This window comes from Gracilinanus agilis, chromosome 2 (assembly GCF_016433145.1).
Source record: "Gracilinanus agilis isolate LMUSP501 chromosome 2, AgileGrace, whole genome shotgun sequence".
Lineage (NCBI taxonomy): Eukaryota > Metazoa > Chordata > Mammalia > Didelphimorphia > Didelphidae > Gracilinanus > Gracilinanus agilis.
Window position 1 is genome coordinate 709,900,077 of NC_058131.1, and position 19,729 is coordinate 709,919,805.

At 39.1% G+C, this 19,729-nt stretch overlaps 1 pseudogene; it reads right to left on the minus strand.

Moving 5' to 3' along the window:
• Positions 1-16,960: 16,960 nt before the first annotated feature.
• LOC123236534 lies at positions 16,961-19,073 on the minus strand (annotated as a pseudogene).
• Positions 19,074-19,729: the final 656 nt, after the last annotated feature.

Genomic DNA, 19,729 nt, shown 5'->3' on the forward strand with positions numbered 1-19,729 from the left:
GCTTCATGCTTAGGATTATATGTTTGCCCACAAGCTTGTAAGATCAAAATGGAAGGCTGTGCCCTGAACCATCTGCCTCGAGAGAGCATGGCTAATCCTTTGACACTTCCAAGGAAAGGTCTGATCTCAAAAGAACTCTCTTACCTTCCCAGCTTCAGGCCCATCAAATCACACAGTTTAAATAATGCTTGTGCGTTGAATTAGGTGTGGAAGAACAGACTTATGAACCAATGCTTTTATTCAACTCACAAATGAGTTATCTACTCATAACCAATACCTTTTATGGGGAAAAATCAAGTTGCTATCCAGAAAGTTCTGGATTGTTGATTCTGACAACATACAGTTTACTTGGGAATTATTCTCACGAAAACATTAACTAGAAATTATATCTGATGGCCCTATGCCGTTTCTCATTTTGAAAATGTCCTAAGGAAATAGAGCATATCCTGCCAAAGGCATCTGTTTTTCTAAGGTAAGTGACCAAGAAGCTTTGAGCAAGCATCAATATTGATTTGTCAGGACCAGAAGGCCTTCTTAGTTCCTTAGAATTACTTGATATGCTCCTAGGTTCATGTCAAACTTCTACTGTGACAATCAAAACTTGTGTCAGTAATTGATACCATACAATGTATAGACATCATCATTACGAGCAGGGCAGCATTTGTCTCAGTTGAGTTGAAGGAATTCGTGGATCTCACATGAGCTGTCAATATCATGTGTTCTGGAGAGTAATGGCCAACGGGTGTACTGGGGATACCTTTCCCCAACAATACCACTACTAGGTCAATATCCCAAGGAGATCAAAGAAAAAAGAAAATGATTTCTATAGACAAAAATATTGATAGCCCCTCCTTTTGTTGTGGTAAAGAATTGGAAATTGAGGAGACGTCCATCTATTGGGAAATGGCCAAATAAGTTGTGGTATATAATTGTGATGAAATACTTTTGTACTGTAAGAAATTACAAAGTGGATGGCTTCAGAAAGTCTAGAAAGATTTATATGAATTTGTAAAGTGAAGTGAGCAGAACCAGGAGAGAAGTATGCATAGTAACAGCAATATTGTAAGGATGATCAACCGAAGGACTTAGCTATTTTCAGCAATGCAATGATTCAAGAACATTCCAAAGGACTTGTGATGAAAAATGTCATTCTCCTCCAGAGAAAGAACTGATAGAAGCCCACTTTTTTTTTTACTTTACAACATGGCTGTTTTGGAAACATATTTTGCAGGACTACACAGGTATAACCAAAATCTAATTTTTTGCCTTCTCAAAGAGGGAGGAGAAAAGTGAAGAGAGAATTTAGAATGCAAAATTTTAAAAAGGGAATGTTAACATTGTTTTTACATACAACTGGAAAAAATTAAATATTAGAACTGTTTTTTTAAATGTCATGGGAGAAACTAAAAGTGAGGAGACCAGTACCAGTGAGGTTCCTCTTAAAGTAATTCAGGCAAGATGTAATGACGATTGAGATTGTGGTAGAGGCAACAAAGAAAAATAAAATTAGAAGATGATAATGATAACTAGCATTTATATAGAACTTAAAGGTTTGCAAAAGACCTTACAAATGTTTCATGTGCTACAACAACACTGGTAGATAGGTGCTATTATCATTCCCATTTTGCAGATGAAGAAACTGAGGCAGATATCAGTTAAGTGACTGTACAAGGTCACATAGTTATTAAATGACCGAGTTCAGATTTGAACACTGTTCCTTCTGACTCCAGCTCTATCCAATGTGCCACTTAGTACCTTCTAAACTGATGGATTCTGGCTATAGAGTAATGGAGAGAATAGAGAAAAATGGCCCTAGAGACCACTGCAATCCTAGATTTTTAGGGAGGACAGTGTAGAAGAAAGGGAAGGGGAAAATGATTCAGTTTTTGATATGTTAAATTTGAGGGACTTGAAAGTCACACAAGTAGAGATTTCCTGTAAGCAACTGAATGTGGGCTTAAATTTATTCCTCCTAAATTACTTTGAAAAAATCCTTGCCTTCCTCTTAGAACCAGTATTAAGTATTGGTTCCAAGGCAGAAGGAGGATAAGGACTGGGTAATGGGGATCAAGTGCCCAGGGTTACAAACCTAAGAAGTATCTGAGACCACATTTGAACTCAGGACCTCCCTCCCATCTCTAAGCTTGGCTCTCTGTCCACTCAGCTACCTAGCTGTTCAGGTTCTATGTTTGAGCAGAGGTCCTAGGGGAGTATGTTCTCCTGCATCCCTCAGTAGTGTAGTGCAAAAGGGTGCATATTAATCCTGCAAAGCTTTACTGCACCCTTTTGCACTACAGTAGTAAGGTTTATTTTTTGGGGGAAAAGAGGCCCAGATTGCTTTTAAATTAATTTCTACCACCTACCACCCACTCCCATTCAAGTAAGCATTTAACATGTTTTTTTATGATAATGAAAAGAAAAAGAATCTAAGTATATAATAGTGATACATTATATTAGTCATGCAGATTTATTATATTCAGATAAAATTTGCTTCATGTAATAGCTCTGCTTCTAATAACTTAAGAAAATGCTTAGAGACTATCAGTTGACTACCTACATTTTCAATGATTTACATAAACATTTCAGTCATTCTTGAGTAGCTAATACCTCTGAATGCTTCTACAAAAGTCTTAGGTAAGGGATTATTAATCACTCTGTTTTTAAGTTCAGATTGTCATACTTCAGATTTCCATAAAATGGCATGTTTGTATTCTGAAGTTTATTTTAGAGATCTGAAAGCACAAGTCTTATTTAAGAACAGTCTCATTACTCACCTACTTGTCAAATGTCCCATATGTACATTTCTATTTCAATGAATTTGTTTGACCCAAGGTTAGCCCGTTTCCCTCTTCCCAAGAAATTACAGCTATTTTAGTTTCTTCTCCTTTGAAGGAGTTATGATTTTATGGCCTTTTTTCACTGACAGAAGAAATTCCTATTTTAATGTACCCACCGTGGGGTCACTCAGCCTCTGTTTGAAACTTCCCAAAGAAGGGAGACAGCCCACTTCTGGAAGCAGCCCATTTCACTCTTTGACAGCTCTAACTGTAAGGAAACTGTCCTTGACCTCTAGCCTCAATGTGGTGCCCCTTTCACAGCTCCTCCTTACTGCTCCTGGTTCTGCCCTCTGGAGTTAATCAGAACAAAACGAATCCTTCTTACTCATGAGTCCCCATGCCCTAGACTCAAGGCCCTCTGTCATCCTGGTTACCCTCCTCTGAAGTACTCTCATTAGTGTGTTGTTTAAACAAAACTAGAGTGCTTGGAACTGGATCCAACACTCAAGACAAGGTCTGACTTGGGAAGAGTATAGTGGGACTATCCTTTCCCTTCCCAATTCCTGGAAGCTCCATCACTTTTAGCTGAGCCCAATATCACAGCGTTTTGAGGCTGGTACATCACGCTGACCTTGTAATCCTATAAACCAAGCCTCACTCCAATCATTTTCAGAATTATTGTCTAATCTTGCCCCATCTTATACTTGTAAAGCTGATATTTTTTGTATTCAAGTGCAAAACTTGTCATTTACTCCTACTAAATTTCATCTTCTCGCATTCATTCTAAAGCCCTAGTCTGTCAAGATACTTCTGGATTCTCACTTTGTCCTTCGATGTGGTAGCCATCCTTTTTGGTTTCAGGTCATACGTAAATATCAATATACCATCTAAGTTGTAAATACCCATCATTGATAAAATGTGAAACAGCACAGGACCAAACAGGTCCCGGATGCTGGGGTCCTCCACTGGGGACCTCTAGCCACAGAGATATGAAATCGTTAATAACTCCTCTTTTTGAGTCCAGTTAAGCAAACAGTTGTGAAGGCATCTGACTAGATTAGCATCTCATCCAGAGCTCTCCTCTTTTCCACAAGAATAGTGAGATACTTTATCAAAAGCTTTAGAACAATATGGGTAACTGATAACCTCTTAATATTATATACAACTAGGTGGCACAGTGAGTAGTGTTGGACCTAGAGTTAGAACAATCTGAGTTCAAATCTGACTTACTGCATGTGACCTTGGACAAGTAACTTAACCTCAGTCTGCCTCAGTTTTCACAACTGAAAAATGGGGTTAATAATAGCACCTACCTCTCAGGGTTGTGTGGATCAAAAGAGATAATATTTATAAGTCACTTAGCCCAGTGCCTGGCACATGGTAGGCACAATATAAACACTGCTTATCATCATCATCATCATCATCATCATCATCATCATCATCATCATCATCATCCATAGCATTCCCATTCTCTGTTAGTTTGAAAAAAATGAGGTGAAATTTGCAATGGGCTGTTCTTGAAGTCAGGCTGGTTTTTGGTAATCATCACTTCCCTAAAGGAATGATCCAAAACAATGGCCAGTTCTAGAATTTTCCCAGGAATTTTACTTCAAATTCATTGGCCTCCAGTTTTCAACTCTGCCCCCTTTTTAGAAAACTTGGATTTTTGCCCTTTCACACCCCTGTGGTGCCTTTACCCTTTTCTACAATCGTTCAAATCATTGGCAGTGATTAGCAGTCACACATCCCAGGTCTTTCAGGCACTGAGGATGGAGTTCATCTGGGGCAGCTGTCTTATTCATCAAAGACAACTAGGTGTTTCCTGAATATCTTGTTCATGATCTGGAGTATCAACTCTGTTAGTCAGTTTTGTTCCCCCATTGCCAGTTAATGAGCTGCTCTGCTTTGCAGAGAAAGCAAACAATCAAACAAAAAAGAGATCAGAAGTTCAGCTGATATTTATCATTGCCCCATTTGCCCCAAGCAAGGTCCTTGCTTCTACTGGACCTTTCTTCTCCCTCTCAGCACAGCAAAACAAAAGACCCTTTATTGTCCTTGGCTTGCCCTGCTTCACTCTGGACTGTTCCAAGAGTGCGTCATCTTCTAGTATTCATTCTCTGCTACCCAGCCATGCTTCTGATCACATTTCTGTTTAAAAATCTAAGTTGGTTCGAGAGTTCCCTGCAAATTCACAATTAATCTCTAGGCAAAATTTCCAATTATTTCCCTTCATGTCTTCAGGATTGCATTTTTGAACATCTCCTATCACCTTTGGATTGATTTAACGTGAAGGGGCAGTTAGGTGTCTCAGTAGATAGAGAGCATCAGGCCTGCAGATGGGAGATCCTGGGTTCAGATCTGACTTCAGATACTTCATCATTGTGTGGCCCTAGGCGAGTCACTTGACCCCCATTGCCTAGTCCTTATGGCTCCTTCTGCCTTAGAGCACAGTAGGGATTGATTCTAAGCCAGAAAGTAAGGAATTTAAAAAAAATATGAAATGAAAAGCCACTGTGCAATCGCCTTCTGCCAATGAGATTTTTCCAAAGCTAACTAGGCCGATCCTAGTAGCTAGTGCTCCATTCAACCTCTTTGCATATCAGTGGAGCTTCTTGGGGCTCCTGGACTGTTAACATGACCTTTTAGAGACTACTGCACTGGGGGTGGAAGAAAATAGGGCATTAGCAGAAAGGTCAGACAAACTAAAAGTTAAATTAGGAGCAAAAATTTTCCTCAAAGCATTATACAACAGTATGAGCTAAATGCTTAAGGTAAGGGTCAATATAATGCCGACAATGACCTCATTTGAAAAGAGTGAATTATACAAGAAACTATACCGTAGTACAGAATAAAAGTGGAGAGAGTCTTGCTAGATAAAAGTTCAAACATTGACCAATATTTCAACCTAAAGCTTAATCACACAAATTTGCCTTCAAGAATTTAGATGCAGAAAAGCCTCTTTAGAAGAAAATGCCAAAAGCTTCTGCTTCTTGGCCTTGGAGTTAAAAAAAATTTAATGTTTTCTCATTAAAAATTCAAATACACATACATATAAATATATATGATGCACATGTCAAACCCTAGAGGATTTTGGCTTATTTAACTGACAGCATCATGAAAAATACATTATAGAAGTCCTAACTGCCAAGTCTCAGGATAGCTTGCAAAAATACTGAATGCAACAAATGATCATTTTTTTAAAATGTTCATATAAAAGTGTGACTGGCATAAACAGTGCAAGAACATGAGGATACTTCTGAAAAGAATATATGGCTGAGTTAAGATACTAGCAAACCAATATTTGCCTCCTTAAACATGTTAAAATAAATAGTCTCAAGGTTAAATAAAACCTTTGGCAACACACACACACACACACACACACACACACACACACACACACANACACACACATGTAGTAGGAAAAAGCCTAAAACTAAACTTGAGGAAGTTTTGCCTCTTCTTCATCTCAGTACCATGACTTCCCTAATGTGAATTCTAATAGTTGGTTTATTTTGTATATGCTGCTAATGAGGAGAAAATGGATACTTATTCCTTAGATAGTAATATTGAAAGTTATACATTTCACCTGCTTCCTAGAAGCAACACCGAGAACCTCCTCTCCTCTGGGTCCCAATTTTGAGGCTTCTTTGCCTCCTGGGCCCCATTTGAAATAAGCACCTCTCTCTGTGTCTGACACCTACACACCCTCTGGGCTGCCCTGTCAATTTTATTTCCCAAAGTTCTATAGTTTCCCTTGATGTAGAAAAACAGAGCTTTGGGTGCTGCAGGAGAGCAAATATCAGAGAAAAACTTCTTTCAGAGAATTCTCTTTCATCTAATCATCATTAGCTCCATCAGAACCGATGAACATCACCTCCCTTCTAGGGGTAACGAAAGTGAAAAGTGCTCTCTCAGTCAGTGTTTGCTGGTCCATGGAATTTAGGGGTGTAAGGCTAGAGATCAGGGCTGGCTCTAGGATTGCACTGATCTGGGGGACTTCAGGGTGAGGGACCTTCTCCCCATTCAGGTCAGTGCAATCCTAGAGCCAGCCCTGATCTCGAGCAGACAGTGGAGCAGACAGTGGAGCAGAAGAGCTGACATGCCCTCCCCAGGGCCCTACAGTCCATACATGGGGGCTATATGGCAGGGTTCCACCTAAACCAGGGTCTTGTTGGCTTCAAGGTCTTATCTCTTCACTGTGCTATGTTGTCTCAAAATGCATAAACGTATAATTATAATACTGAACACAATGTAATGTTCTGAATGCACTAGAAAACTGTGAAACTTACTATGTGTTATCTGAGGGGCAACTTCTCCATTTCCTCTCTACTTTTTAGTCTGGGAATCTATGGCAAGGTGCCAAAACCACTGAGGGCTGAGGAAATGGGACAAATGATTATTAAACAACATTTCAGATGTTAAAGTACTCTTACGATCCTTCCACATTCCCTCTTTAATGGAGTGAACCTAAAGAGTGCCAATAAGCCTTTCATCTTTCCTGCTATTACTAGATACCACACTCCCACAGGTTACCAAAAAAATAAAAATAAAAATGAAAAGACAGATTTATTTACACACAGTTTTCACAAACACCGCAACAAGTAATATACATGCAAATAAAACTCCAGATCCACCTTTTTAACACAAATCAATTCCATCTAGATATGAATACTATCGATGCACAAAATTACTGTCCCCCCCCAAAATCATTTTTCCATTACCTAATGCTCATTCAATCAGTCAATATGCTTTTCTTAAGCTATGTGTCAGGCACTGTGCCAGGTGCTAGAAATATAAATACAAAAAAAAGAAAGAAAGAAAGAAAGAAAGAAAGAAAGAAAGAAAGAAAGAAAGAAAGAAAGAAAGAAAGAAAGAAAGAAAGAAAGAAAGAAAGAAAGAAAGATGATCTCTGGCCTTATAGAGCTTCCACCAACTAGGTATAATTATCCAGCATCTCCTACATATAAATATGGCTTTGCTTTGGGTTTTTATTCACATCTGTAACAACCCTGAATTCCCAATTAACCCAGTGCTCAGATCTTCAAAATTTTTGTAGTAAGTTTCCCTCTCTTCCCCTAGAGAAGCTGGATACAGTCCTCTAAAATGAAATAAATGCTCTGTACCCCTTGCTTTCCCTAAGATTCGTCTCCCCCTAGTGGAGTAAACCTTGTTAGAAGGAAATTTTCCTGTTCTAGAACTTCCTACCAGAGCAGGGGTCGGCAATCTTTTTGGCCGTGAGAGTCATAAATGCCACATTTTTTAAAATGTAATTTCGTGTGAGCCGTCCAGTGCTCACAGTGCCGCTCCTGTAACAGCGCCTGAAAAAAATGGACTTTATGGCTCCTGCAGAAAGAGCCATACGTTGCCGACCCCTGTACCAGAGAATCTAAAAGGAACTGCTACATTTTTTATCATGAATGTTCATGGCAATCTTTCCATTGGCTTCCGAATATCTGAAGAGAACTCAATTACTTTCTCCTGTTTATATTCTCTCCTTGAAAGAAAAGCTCAACCAACACTTTCCAATCTCCTCTGTGCAGATAAATGGCAAATATGCATAAGCAGTTATCCCTCAAGTTCAAAATTTCTACATCTATTAGCAGTTGTCATAACTATATGAATTGTGGCTCTCTAGGGATAGTGGGGACCAAAAAAACGAGGTACTGAGGAGTGAATGAGCTGGATAGTTTACATATTTGAGGAGACTGCATCTGCATTATACACAGACACAATAATTTCTAAGTAGCACTTACTATGTGCCCAGGCACTGTGCTAAGTACTTCAAAATAATTAACACAGTTGATCCCATGATAACTATAGGAGTCAGGTACTATCATTATTATTATTATTCCCATTTTTAGATGATGAAGTTGAGGCAAAGAGAGGTTAGGTAACTCACTCGGAGTCTGGAATTGAATTTAGGTCTTTCTGACACCAAGTCCATTGTTATAATCACTGTACCACTTAGCTGCCACATACATACAGATATACACACATATATATGTGGATGTTTGTTTTTTGTGTGTGGCAGAGGAATGTGTGAATAACTTCATGCAAAGTGTGTTGGGGGAAAGGAGGAGTGAAATGAAGTGGGTGTTCATATGGCAGTGTCTATCCCCTCTCCTTCCTTTTTCACTGATCTTTTATCTGTTGCCCTCCATTCCATTATCTTCCTGATTAATCGAGAACTATATTGTTTATGCTGTTCTGATGAATTCAAGGGCATTAAAAGAGTAAGCATAATATAGTGGGATGAAGGTCTACAGTAGGTGATCTTAATCTATAGTCTGGGTAATTTTTTTAAATTGTACTTCAATTTAATTGATTTCCTTTATAATTGGTCCTAAGAAATTATGTAAATACAATTTTATTCATTTAAAAATATGACTGAAGAATCAGTGGACCTCACCAGATAGTCAAAAGGGTCCAGGATACAAAACAGGTAAAGAACCTCTGGTCTAAGAAGTCTTTTCAACTTAAATTCAGCAAGCACCTACTATAAGCAGGAAACCGGGCTAGAAACTGGGGATACTTCTCTGGATCTCTGGTTGATCAGCCTTCACTTTTGGATGTATACATCAACTTCTTATCATAGGTCTTGGAACATACTAAGTACCTAATAGATCTTTTCTCCTGCTTATTCACACATTCATTCATCCATCTATCACAATGCTATGTGTAATTCTTTCCACCAATATAGGTCACCAGCCATCCCAAACTTCTCATCTGGTGTGACTTTTGGTCCCATTATCTTCCATGAGTCCTCCATGGATGCTCCACCAACATAGCATGCCCTCATCTAGATTTGACAACATTGCAACACTGCATGGCTACCAGTAGGGCATGTGGACTGTGTACTGGTTTTCCCTTGCTCTGACCACATGACAAGCCCAGCTTCTTTTCTGGTCATACTCCTCCTCCTGAATAACTAACTATTCATTGGTAAAGTGTTGCATCCTACTCACCCTATCAAGTTCTTTTCCATTATCCACAACATTAAATCTTTTAAGGTTGGTATTACATAGACATTGAGAATACAAACATGAAAAACAAGAGTCCCTCCCCTCAGAAAATCTAAAATCAAACAAGGGGGGGGGGTGAGTTTGAAGAAGAAGAGAAGCATATACTCAGTAAAATTTAAAATGAGGGAAAAGGCTTAAGATATCTTTGTCAAAATATTTTGCTTGGTTAAAATCCTTCAAAATCTCCACTCAACCAAACCTGGGTAACTGCAGTGGCCCTCTCTTTGATCTTCATGATTCAACTCCTTATCCACAAGTGAATTTCCTGAAGCCTAAGTCTGACCAAATCACCCACCTACTCAAATTCCAATGACTCTTACCTTCAAGACCAAATATAAAATTCTTTTGAAGAGAAAACTTCAAATCCTCTTCCTTTCTAGCCTTCCTACACTGTATTCCCTTCCATGTGCTCATCATTCCAGCTAACCTGGACTACTTGTTCTTTCACCCAAAAAACACTATATCTCTCCTTTCCATTGGCCTTTGCACTGGCTGTCCTTCATGCTCTGTCCCTTTTTATGCCTACCTCTTAAGACTCCTTGGCTTCCTTCAAGATATCTCAAATCCTACCTTCTGTAGGTCTTTCCTGGTCCCAAATGCAATAGCCCTCCCTCTAAGGCTATCCCCCATCATTTCTGTATGCAGTGTGCCTAGTTTATGGTAAGAACTTGACAAATGTTTGTTGACTGATTGTGTAATTCTCTCTTTTCAGCCAGATTCCCAGAAAAGCTTTTTCTTACTTCTAATTTCTCATTTTCAGCCCCTTCTAAGACGGCTTCCTACTTCATCAATAAGAAGAAACTGCTATCTCTAAGGTGATCAGTGACTTATTAGTTGCATAGTATGATGACTTTTTTTTGATTCCTCATCTTTCTTATGTCTCTGCAATATCTGACACTGATAGCCACCTCCACCTCCTAAATATTTTCTTTTCTCTGGATTTCATGGCCTTGCTTTCTCCTGGATGCCCTCCCACTTATCTAAACACTCATTTTCCGGACTCTTTTGCTGGATCATCATCCATTTCCTGCCTCCTAATAACTAGTTTCCCTCACAATTCTTGGGCCTTCTGCTTTCCTCCATCTCCATCCTTTCTCTTCTTAATTTATCAGCTCCCACAGCTTCTGTTTTCATTTCTGTGCATATGATTCCAAGATTTGTATATCCAGTCCCACTTTTCTCTTCTAAGGTCACATTCAACATCAACTGCCTGTTGGACATCTCCAACAAAATGTACTCCTACATCATTTCCAAAATAGAACTCCTAATATCATTTTACCTCCTAAACAACCCAATCTCTATTTATTTTGGGGACAACTACATGCTTCCAGTCACCAAGCTGCAAACACAGTGTCATCATTACCTCTTTTTGCTAACCCTTACCTTCTGTCTTAGTAACAATTCTAAGACAGAAAAGTGGTAAGGGCTAAGAAACTGAGGTTGAGTGACTTGCCCAGGGTCACCCAGCTAGGAAGTGTCTGAGGCCATATTTGAACCCAGGTCCTCCAAACTCCAGACCTGGCACTTTATCCTCTGTACTACTTAGTGGTCTCCATCATTACCTCTTGATACTCCCTACTCTCCATTTCCAGAAATGTACCCAGATTTGTCAATTCTGCTCTCATGATGCTTCCTCTTCTGATCCATCACCTCAGCTCAGGCTGATAATTATAAAAGCTTCCTAAATGGAATGTGGGCTTTCAGTCTTTTCCATCAACAAGCCCTCTGTCCATCTATAGCTATCAGGTTAACCTTCCTAGATCATAAGTTTGACCATGTTGCTAACCATAACAGGCTTCACTGGCTCTCAATTGCACCCGTGAAAAATACAACCTCCTCTGTTTGACATTTAAAACCCTTTATAAGCTGGCTCAAGCTTACCTTCTTGGGCATACTGAACATTAGTACTCTTTGCAAATACTACATTCAAAACACAAAGGCCTCCTTGACATTCTCTAAATTTGGCATTCCATCTCCTGCCTCCATAACTTTGTATATACTATCCCTCAGAAATGGAATATATTTTCTCCTCTCTTCTACATCTTAGCTTTACTCATCATACATTTATGTACCATTTCTTGTGGAGATCTATTCTTGTTTCCCATAATTGTTAGCATTCTATGCTTCCTCCTCAAATCATCATGTAAACCCTATCTTGCTTACATATTTTACACCCTCCAGGAGACTCAAATGCTCTGAGGATAATTTCTTTCTGAAATTATCAAGTATGCACTAATGTAGTTGCATTTTGTATCTTTCCAATAGAATCAAATATTCTGCAGTTTAGGGCCTATTTTTCATTCATCATGGATGGAACTCTAGTTCAGTCAGTCAATTCATTAATATTCATTTATTAAATGAATACTATGTGCCAGGCATTGTGTTAAATGCTAGAGTACAAAGACAGGCAAAAGAAAATCTTTGCTCTCAAGCATCTCAGAGTTTAGTACATGATACAAACAAAGATAAAATAGACAAAAAGAAAGTATTAGCATTAAGGGGTACAGGAAAGACTCCAGAAGGACACAGGAATTTAGGTAGGACTTGAAAGAAGCCAGGGAAGCCAAAAAGTGGAGTGGAGGACAGAAAGAAAGAATTCTAGGCCAGGAAGACAGCCAGTGGAAATGCCCAAAGTTAGAAGATTGAATGTCTTCTCTGAGTAATACTAAGAAGGTTGGATCACAGCATACATGAGTAAGGTATAAGAAGACTAGAAAGTTAGGAGAAAGAGCCAGATCACAACTTTGAATGCCAAAATGTGCATTTTATATTGATCCTGGAAGTGACAGGAAATTACTAGAGGTTAAGAAATAGAAAGAGAATAGATAGTGAGTTCAGTTTGGGACAAGCCGAGTTTAAGAAGTCTCAGAACATTCAGTTACAGATGTCCAGTAGGCAGTTGGAGATAGGAGAATGAAGGTCAGAAGAGAGGTTAGCCAAGGATCAGCATAGAGTATCTGATAATAGAATCGATGATAGCCAATGAGATCATGAGGTGAAATGGGATAGACGAGAAGAAGGACCAAGACAGCACAATGGCTGGGGTTAGAGTGGGGGGAATGGACCCACAGTTAGCAGGTGGGACCTGAATGAAGACACAGAAAAGGAAACTAAAGAGGAGTAGTCAGATAGGTGGGAGGAGAAACAAGGTAGTTTCTTCCTAAAGTATTACAACAGAATCCTTGCTTCTACTATCTCCCTTCTCCAAATAAGTACCAAGATAATTTGGAAGCATGGATCTAACTGTGCCACTCCTCTCCTCACAAATCTTTAGTAGTTTCCTAGTACTTTTTTAGGCATATTGACTATTCCCCAACTTCATGAACTCTCTGTTCATATCATGATGGCCCAGATTGATTCTAGACCTCAGAGGTCATCTAATCCAGGTCCTATTATATGGAAGAAGATTTTGAGGTCTAGGAGGCTGTGACCTGCCAAAGTTTAGAGAAGTCATAAGTGTCAGAGGTTAATTTGAACCTAAGTCCTGTGACTCCAGAGCAAGGACTCCTTTTATCACACTACTAAGCTATTGCCTGAATTCAGCACCTTGTCTTTAGCCACTGATTTCACCATTTCCAGTTCTCTGAATCCTTTCTTTCTTCCAAGACTGAGCACAGGTGCCATCTCCTTAATGAACCTTTTCCTCTTCCAACCAAGTTTTTAATTCCATTTCCTTTGTATCAGACTTAAATGTCCATGATATATGTTTCCCCTTTCAAATAAAAGCTCCAAGAAAGTTTGGGCTATTGTGTTTTTTACTTTGTATTTCAAGTACCCAGGGCAGTGCTTTGCCAAACCGGCATTTAACAAATGCTGTTAAATAGGTTTGTGGAATCTAATTATTATTTAGGTATCAGTTAGACTACATGTCCGCTGAGATCCCTTAAAACCCAGAGTCTTGTGACTTTGTTGCTGTTCAGTTGTTTCAGTCATCCTGAATATCCTGGGATATTCTTGGCAAAGATACTGGAGTGATTTGCCCTTTCCTTCTCCAGCTCATATTACAGATAAAGAACGGAGGCAAAAAACAGGGTTAAGTGTCTTGACCAGGGTCACTCAGCTAGTAAAAGTCTGAGGCCAGATTTGAACTTAGGAAATCTTCCTGACTCCAGACCCAGCACTCTATCCACTGCACTACCTACCTACCTTCTGTGACTTTGGGTGAATGATAAAATTGAATGATAAAAAAACGATAAAAAAAAACCAGATACAAACAGAATTAAGAAGCTGGCAGACAGGATAAATTTTAAAGGAATGTTGGATTCAATTTTGGATTTGCTATATTAGACTTTCCACAGTATATCCTATGCAAGATGTTCATTGGGTAGCTGGAATGGTGGAAGTGGGGCTCATGGGAGAGATTAGTATTTTATAGAGAGAGATCTAGGAGTTATCTGCAAAGAGATTATTATTGAAGTCATAGGAATAGATGAGATTGCCAAGGGATACACTATAAAGAAAAAAAGAAGAGAGGGCCAAAGATAGAATCTTGGTACATGTTCACATTTATAGATATAGAAAATTAACCATTAATGGATCCAAAGACAGAAGGCGACAGTCTACAGAATATTAACTACTTGAATATTAAATATATCAAAAGCTGAGTCCATTATCATCCTACTAAATAACTACTGCTTCTTGATTTTTCCATTTCCATCAATGTCATTATCTTTCTAGTTCCTAAGCCATGAAGCTTTTCAATTATTTTTTATTCTTCTCTTTCCTTTGAAGGAATGGCCAAACTATCACCATTTCTTTTCTCAGTAGAGGACTGTTTGGATTCTATCACCTCCTTTTGTTTCCCATAGTTGCAACTCATCATTCAAACAGTATCTAGCCTACTTTTCCTAACTCTACCATAAGCCTGTTCCAAGACATCTAATACAGAGTTAACAACAGAGTCTTCCTCAAACATTTTACAGAGACACCATTTAGCAGAATGATCATTGGCTTCTATACATTTTGGCTATCTGTACAGTCAAACCATCTGTTCTCAAATACCAGCTCTAATATTTTTCAGTCTGTCTAGTCAAGAAGTCAAGACAAGTAGCACTTATTAAGGTTCTGTTACTATGCTATGCCCTGTGCTAAGCAAAATATAAACAGAATTCCCTGCTCTCAAGCTCACAATCTAATGGAGGAGATAATATGCTAATGACTAAGAACAACATAATATCTAGAGCATAAACTAGAGAGAGTCAGTGGAAGAAAGGCAATGACATTGAGGGGAAGTAGGAAAAACTTTCTGTAGAAAGTGAGAATTTAGCTGGAACTGAAGAAAGTTTGGGAAGCAGGAAGGTAAAGATGAGAAGGGAGAGATTCCATGGATGAAGGATAGCCAGTGGAAATGTATGGGGCCAGGAAATGGAGCATTATATATGAAGAATGGTAATGAGGCCAGTGCCATTGGGATACAAAATATGTGGAGAGAAATTAGTGATATAAATATATAGGGCCAACATGGGCTCTAAATTTTAGGAAGGATACTGAGAAGGTGGAGGGCATCCAGAGGCTGGCAAGCAAGAGAGTAAGGGGCATCAAGTTTATGTCATACACTCATCATTCTAAAAAAGGTAGGATGTTTATCTCCAAGAAAAGACAGTGAGAGGCAAGGAGGAATGTTACATAGCTTTCTTTAAGTATTTGAAGGACTGATACATAGAAGAGATTGCAGATTTATTCTGCTTGACCCCAGAGAGAATTAGTGATAATGGATGGAAGTTAAGAGGAAGCAAAGTTAGGTTTGAGGTATGGATAAATTTGCCAACGATAGAGCTATTAAAAAGTAAAAGGGATGCCTTGAATGAGTGAGGGCCCCTTCCTTCACTTCCAGCAAAAGTTGGAGAAGAGATTCTTGTTGAGATACAGGTTGAACTTGATAACTTCCTAGGTCCCTTCCAACTCTGAGCTTCTGTGGCTTTGAGTCTATAAGCAGGGGCCAATTATAATCTTTTAGCCTCAGTTTTCTCTTTTGTAACATGTGGGAAATAAAACTATCTACCTTGCAGAGTTGTTTTGAGATAGGTATTTTGTAAATCTTAAATCTGTACAAAAGATAAGTTATATACTTTCATTGTTGTTGAGTCATTCCAGTCGTGCCTAACTCTTTGTGACCCATTTGGGGTTTTCATGGCCAAGATACTGGAGTAGTTTGCCATTTTCTTCTCCAGCTCATTTTACAGATGAAGAAACTGAAGCAAACAGAGTGAAATGACTTGCCTAGAGACACACTGATAAGTATCTAAGACCAATTTTGAACTCGAGATTTCCTGACTCCAGGCCTGTCACTCTATCCACTGAGCCACCCTGACAGCCCCATTTATATGCTTATTCCATTTTAAAATGTCTACCTACTTATGATTGTAGAGCTTTCTGCAATCTAGCATCCCATGACCTCTTTGCCCACAAATGCCATGGTCAAACGAATACAAGTTTTCTGGATCTTCCTCAATCCAGTTCAGCTAATCTGTTTGCCATTTTCCACTTACCACATGCTCATTTTGTTTCCAAAAGAACACAGGGATTCTTAACCTTTTTAATGTCGTGATTTCCCCTGACAATATGGAAAAGCCTATGGACCCCTTCTTAGAATAATGTTTTTAAATTACTGAAAGAATTGCTAAATTTCAGTTCAAAATTAGTGAAAATAAAGATGTATTTTTTCCTATCCAAAATCATGGATTCCTTGAAATCTACCTATGAGTTCTAGATTAAGAATTCTTGTCTTAGTACATCTCATTTCTTCTGCCTAAAATCACTACCTTCTTCCTCTACATGTCTCCCCAAATCTATGGCCCTTGCTACTTTCAAAATCCATTCAAAATTTATTTTATTTTTTTTCACAATGATATATCAAAGTCTTTATAGTGGAAAGATAGATTCTAATATCAAAAGTATTCAATATAGCTAAGCAATGTTCCAGTTAAAAAATTACAGTTATTTCCACTAGGTCAGGAAGGCAAGAAACCCTTTACTTAAATCTATTATTTCTTTTTTTTTTAAACCCTTACCTTCCATCTTGGAGTCAATACTGTGTATTGGTTCCAAGGCAGAAGAGTGATAAGGGTAGGCAATGGGCGTCAAGTGACATGCCCAGGGTCACACTGCTAGGAAGTATCTGAGGCCAGATTTGAACCTATGACCTCCTGTCTCTAGGCCTGACTCTCAAACCACTGAGCTACCCAGCTGCCCCCTTACATCTATTATTTCTGAGCTTTCTGTAGGCATTTCAAAAGAAATTTCTACTTAAAAAGGGGTTCCCATTCAAAAAGGTACTATCTGATATAGATGTGCAAGTGACTTCATGGAAGAAATGCCAAATGTACAAAATCAGAATCAAGAAAATTGCTCAGTTTCTTTGTGTTGGTTTCCTTATTCTTCATCACATTCTCTAAGTTACTGCTGAGGAACTGCATCCATCACCAAGGTTTGTCCATCGAGATCTGAACGGGGTCAGTCCACAGAATCACAAATCTTTACTTTTTGGCTAAATTCTTCTGGTTGATGTAACAATTAAAAGAGCCAGTAATCAATGTTTGATAGAAGGGAGATAGAGAAAGTCTATGTGGTGAGTCTCTCTTCCAGCACTCTCCTGGGCCAAATATACACTAGGAGACTTTAAGGGGGTGTCACCCCGTAACTGGGTGACCTGGATGGTCGTGCTGCCCCACAGGAGTCAGGGGCAAGGCTTCCCTATCAAATGAGGTATGTAGTACCCCAATCCGGTCCTGAATAAGGACAGGGTTCACACAAACCTCCCCCAAGTCAGTTAATTTCACAGTGGGTGGTCTGGCTTCAAGATGGAGGTAGCCAGACCAAGCTGTGGTTCCCCTCTCCCTTGTTGTCTCTCAGGCACTCTGGAACGCTGACTGTTGAATGGCTTTTTATTATCTGCTAATCAGGGATTGGGGAAAGGGGTTAAGGGCAGAGAGATTTTGGGGTGCCCTCTTCGCTATTCCTCTGGGGTCTGTCACTTAGGATGGAACCCTAGTGGTTCCCACTCCTAAGCTTCACCCCTTGCCCCTTCTCCTATTTCTATTTCAATTTTTCTGTTTCAATCCTTTTCTATAATTGTAAGTTTTGACTGAAAAGGGTCTCTCAGCAAGGTTGGATAATGAGTAAAGGAGACTAAGAGATTGCTCCCAAAATGGAGTCCAAAAACTTAGCTAACTTGATGGTTGAAATCTTGATGGGTGAGTTGTGATGGAATGGCTTTGGTCAGGGAATCAGGGTTTCAATTTCCAAAAGAAATAGCCTCAGGAAGCCCTCAGGACTGGATCCGAGCTGGGATGTCCACCTCCTCCCTCTTCCCAGTCCTCCACCCAAAGCCTCCCCTCTCCCTTCTCCCTCGGAGAAAATCCCAGAATCCTCTGCTCATCTCAACTGTCTGCACTGTCCACAACTGCCTTCTTCTCCCTTTTGTTCCCTCTCCTCTGCACAAAAACCCATCCTTACATTGGTCAGTGTAGACATGATGTCTGGTGCCAAAGATAGCTATAGTCTTCCCATACAAATGTGGCCTTAGGGACTGGATGGTGTTGCCAGAATCGCCGTCTCTGCAAGATTGGACTCCATAGATGACGGAAATCAGAATATCTGGATCTGTCTTCCTAATCCGCATGATCGCTGGTCTTTTTGCCCATCCATAAGGAATAGTCATATTTCTAAAGGCAGTTTCACCACTGGATGTCTGTACATTACAGTGGTAGATATATTCTGTCACTATTATCTTCAAACATTGAAGCATACGTTCTCTTAAAATCAGGCTTTAAACGTTGCACAAGGCTCAACCCAAAGGGTCCTGCAATTCTAAGGCCAGCTAAGGGATTAAAAGGGGTCAGTTCAGCTCCCAAGGCTTTGATCCACACTGGAATTGGCCTGTCTCGATCAGCAATATCAGGTCTCTCTGGAAAACACGGCTCCACTAAGATGAGGTGCTTCACCCTTGATGGATACTTCAGTGAATATGCAACAGCCAAGAATTCACCCAGATTGTGTCCCAGCATGATCACTATATCCAAACCCAGGGCACACCTCCATTCTTCCGTTGTTTCCACAAACTGGCCCTTGGCTTCTGTGGCATCACTACCAAACTGGGGTCTACTATTCTGACCAAATTCCAGCAGGTCCAAAGCATACATAGGTCTATTTTTACAGAGATCTCCAAAGGTGAGTGCCCAGAGTCCAACACCACCTCCAAAGTCATGGAGGAGGACAAGCAGAGTCTTATGTACAATATCTGAGAGAATTTTAGTGTCCATATTTTATTTCCATTAGATATAGAAGAAATGACCCCCAAAATTTACTTTTCTAGTCAGGATTCCAAAACTGGAGCTATCTGAATAGATATTTTCTTTCCCAGATTTTTTCAGTATTCTTGATATTATTAGTCATTTGTTTATTGCATGTTCTATAAGATCACTTTTATATATATTTCTATACACTTATTGGTGAATATGCACCTTCTCATCTAAACTTACTAAAGATAAGTACAAAGTCCTCTTTCATATCCTTCAGATACATATACAGGCAGACAATGCCATGCACACAGTATTATGTTCCAAAATGCCTACTACTAGATGACAATAATAATCTTAAACTGTTTTCTATAGCTAAAGGCTAATGTATATAACTTGGAGAAAAGGAAAAAAGAAATCTTGATCATCAACAGAGGACAAAGAAAACTTTCTTATAAAAAATCAACAAAAAGGGAAAATAAACACAAGAAAGGAAAAGAATCCCAGAATGTAAAACAGAAAATAATTGAGTAGGAAAAAAAAGTTTTACAAAGATAGTTAGAAAGAAAATCAAACTATAATTGGTGTTAAAACATTTTGATATTAATAGATGAGAACCCATTACTGGTAGTAAGGACCAGAGAGATAAACTGATGTTGGAATATATACATACATGTAAATCTATACACACATA